This window comes from Meleagris gallopavo, chromosome 1 (assembly GCF_000146605.3).
Source record: "Meleagris gallopavo isolate NT-WF06-2002-E0010 breed Aviagen turkey brand Nicholas breeding stock chromosome 1, Turkey_5.1, whole genome shotgun sequence".
Lineage (NCBI taxonomy): Eukaryota > Metazoa > Chordata > Aves > Galliformes > Phasianidae > Meleagris > Meleagris gallopavo.
In genome coordinates this window covers 188,747,272-188,751,544 of record NC_015011.2, presented here as the reverse complement: position 1 = coordinate 188,751,544, position 4,273 = coordinate 188,747,272, and positions in this window count along the sequence as shown.

Below are 4,273 nucleotides of genomic sequence, written 5' to 3'. Positions count from 1 at the left end.
CCAGAATTTCTGTGGATGGAAGCTGCTATGCTGCAAATCTCACATATTAATCCTATTAAAAATCCTCTTTTGAAAATCCATCTCCAGAGAGAAAAAAATAAATTAACTGTAAGACTTAGAAATCTTGAGTCTTTTAAAGTGTATTCTCATTTGCTTTTTGAAATAAATTAACTGTAAGACTAACTTAGAAATCTTGAGTCTTTTTAAAGATTCTTTCATTAGCTTTCTTGTGCCCAGTCTTTGCAATCAAACGCATGTCACTTAAAATGGAGATGATTTTGTTTCGTCTTCTGGATGAATTTAGAATTTCTGATGCAATTCCCAATCGCTGCAGCCTGTGAGCTTGGGGAAAAAGTCTTAGCAGTTAGGTTAATCTCATTTGACTTTAGTTAGATGTGTAGTCTAAACTAGCTGTCTAGACACACAGTGTTAGAGAAACAGACACCTCCAGCAGGCAGTACGGGCCTTCCTAAAACAAACATGTCAGGCAGGGTCAGCCAGCATCTCTAAGAGATATCTGTCCCTCTGTTTTTATAGGATGTGACTTTAAAGCTTAGCTATGTTTGAGTTACAATCCTTGTATAAAACTAGATACAATGAGCCTAACCTCTAAACAAGCATAGTAAAATATTAATTAAAAGCTTTTGTATTGAACAGTGTGAAATAATGATACATTTGGTACCAATTTTCCCAGCACTATGCCATTTCCTGCTGTTACTTAAACTTGTTTTGCAGAGCATCCTTTGCCAGACGTGATGGGAGAAGGCAGACATGACTTGCTGGTCTTGATCTAAATGAATGTCTTTTAGAATAGCTATTCATATCACAATGAAATTTTCTAAAGTAAGCAATAAAACACAAAGAGATAAAATCCAATTTATAAATAGTTCCTATCAGGTTGAAATAGCATCTAATGAGTTTCATCCTGAAGTGAATTCACACTGTTGGGTTTAACAGCCTTTCATAAACTGGATTTACACTCAAAGGGCTAAATTCCCCTTTCAATTAATTTTCATGTGTGGAGTTTGCTGTGGTGTAAATGAGAAAAGAATCTGTCTCCAAATGGCTAGGGGCCATTATTGGGAGTTTGCTGATGATGCATACCAGGACACTAGAACAATGTTATCTTCATCTAAGTATAGCTTTAAAATTAGATAGCAGTTAATATGTCCCCTTTTATTCTGCTGATTTGGAAAATCAAATGGAATACTTTTATTGGAAGAAAAGATGCAAATTAAAAGTCAATGAGATTTTATTGCATCATGGATCATTATTTCCCATTGTTATTCATTATTTCTTCATTTAGGGAAAGGGGATGATTCAAATAATTTTATCAGTTCAGTGACTTTATGTTTCTTATATGGTGCAAAAACTTAAAGTAAATACAGACCTTTATTTCCATTTTTATCTTTCTAAATGAAAGCATGTAATATATGTATAATAATAGGTAATTGTATCCATAGAAATATACATGTCATCAATAGATCTCATGTTGATACAATGTCAGTAGTTTAAAAAAAAAATGATAGTTTGAAACTTTTTTTATTTGTTATTTTTCACGAGCCAAGGAGTACATACAATACAGAATATCAGGATACAAAATAATAGTTAAGAAAATATTAGTTAAAAAGATCCAATAAAGTTTAACAGATCATGTAACTCCATAGGATTTCTCTGATAACTGAAGGATAAGTGTGCAAAGAAATCTGATTTTAAAATTACAGCTACCAATAACATCTCTAGGGTTAGGAAAAATATCCTATAGGTGTGTTTAGTTGACTTCATATTCAAGGCATCTGAATTAGACAACATAAAATACTCAAAATACTGGAGATAAGTATTAGTGTTCTCCACAGTGTCAACTCCTACGTATAATGACCTCAAACTTACTTTCTCACAGAGGCTTTCAGTTATCTTCGAGTGATTATGGAAGGCTTTAATGACACTAATAAATATTTTCTTCTGCCTTCCTGAGCATTCGTAAGCTTCTGCAAGTTCAAAACCATCCTATTTGTATTTCCCCAGTTAAGCTACAAGCCATTGCAACAAATACAGTCACTGTAAACTTTTTTAGAAGTGTAAGCAATATTTCCTGATATATAAATAAATGCACATCAATTCAAAATAAAATCCCATGATTTTATGGCCCTCATTTTCTGTGCTCATTTATTTAAAAAGAGTTTTCAAATTATAATCTTTTTTGTCCTTCATTTCTTCATAAGCATGTCTACAGCAAGAGACCATCCACGCCTATATACATTTCATTGTCTAGTGCCAAAAAGAAGCATTTAAATAAAATGAAACTGTTAGAGAAGTTATATTTTGCAGTATTTAACTTTTTTGTAGAATTAAAAAAAAAAAGAAAAAGCTTTGCAAGGAACTTAGCAAGACGGTTACACATTATCCATTTTGGAACAAAGAGTGTAGAAAAAATGTTAATTAACTTTTCATTTACATAATGTTATTTAACTTCTAATTTTCTTTCGCAGTAGTCCAGAATACTGTAATACTTTTGCAGCTTTTGAAACAGTAAAAGAGCATATGACTTTTCCTAAAGAAGCATTTCTCAGCTACAGTGATGTTGGGAACAATGTAAGAATTAAAGAGCATCTTCAATATTTCTGGTTTTTTTTTTTTTCCATAAGTTCTGTTAAGAGATTTTTTTCTTGAAGTTTTGCTGAAGCTGGGTTATAGAGCTCTTACATGCATTTTTACTTTCAAACAACCCGCCAAATGAGGCTACATTTCTTAAGCTATAATTTAGAGATGGCAGAGCAAAAGGTACAGAGTCCAATTCAGGTTAACAGTACAGCTACAATAGCACGGCATTTCACATCAATTGATTTTCTTGCTTCATGACTTGAGTGTTTCCTGCTTGGCAGTCTCTTTTTAGCATTACTGTTGGCACATGTAGAGCGACAGAAAATGATTTATACAATGACAAAACACACAAGGTCAGGAACTGTACCTTATCTACCAGATCCTATCCCCGAATATCCAAATAGCATTTACAGTGAACTTCCCTTCTTTTTTCCCAACATTATGAACATCTGAAAGACCGGTAAGAGCACAGTGAAATGCCCATAACTCCCATGATTCTGCATCAATAAGCTGCTTGTCACATCTCATGTGATCATCTCTATACATGAAAGGCAGTACAATATAAAAATATCTCTTTCTCACTCCCCTTTCAAGGAAAGTTGGAAGGGTAGATCAGATAACATGCCATGTCTGGATGCTGGAATTATCTGAGCTGATCTCCATCTCAGATGTTTATTAAATAGCACAGTGCATCAGGTGAGCTGCTGCATGGGGTAATCTGGTAACATGGTGCCTGCCCAGGTAAGTGTCCATCACCAGAACTATAACAGAAGCTTCTCAGAAGCCTATGTGTTAATCTCCAGGCAGATCCACAATTTTTGGTTAGCTGGAGTTCTCAGAATTCTAGCATCCATACAGGTGAGAGTTGTAAAGACTTAAAGTTTTGCCATTTCTGAATTTTATGGAGGATTAAATGGTGGAGAAGGAAGTGGTTCTTCCTGGTAACAAGTCTCAAAAAGCATCTTGAAAGAGCTGCTTCCAAATATTTTGAAATGACTGTATAAATCTTCATCTTTAAAGATAAGAGTTAGGACTGTCATTCTTGATGCAATCACTCCATACATGTGCAAAAAGACTGGAGAACCATCAGGGACCCCCACAGATGTTTCTATATTGTAAGTTGTGTGTAGATCTGAGTAGATCTGGAGTCTATCTTTGAAAACTATGTTCTATTTATGACCAAAGGCATCACCAAGGCTACATTTAGACTGAGCTATGAAACTCTTTGTTGGGTAGGACCTGAACATGTAGGAAAAGTTCAGATAAGCTGTATAGATCTGGGGTGGGGAGGCCTAACTGCCCTACAGCTTTACTCACAAACAGGAAACCAAAATTCACCTTTCCTTCATCAAAGCAATGACAATAGAAAACTCCTCAAGAGCATTATCTACAGTAGAGTCTCACCCCTTATTACAAATGTTGCTGCAGCAACTGTCCCAACTAACTAGGACACCAGGGAAGGGCTCTTTCAGTACAGGCAGCTCCAATACTGTCCTTCTGAACTGAATATGTTTCAATGTTCAAGATGTCACAGGACTGCCTTAAATTATATTTCATTCCAACATAGAAAATCTGAAGGGTGGCCTGGAGCCACTAAGCTGATCTCTGCCACACATCTAAGACATCTTAGCTATGATATTTATGAAAAAGCTATTAGAAAAGGAAGAAAATC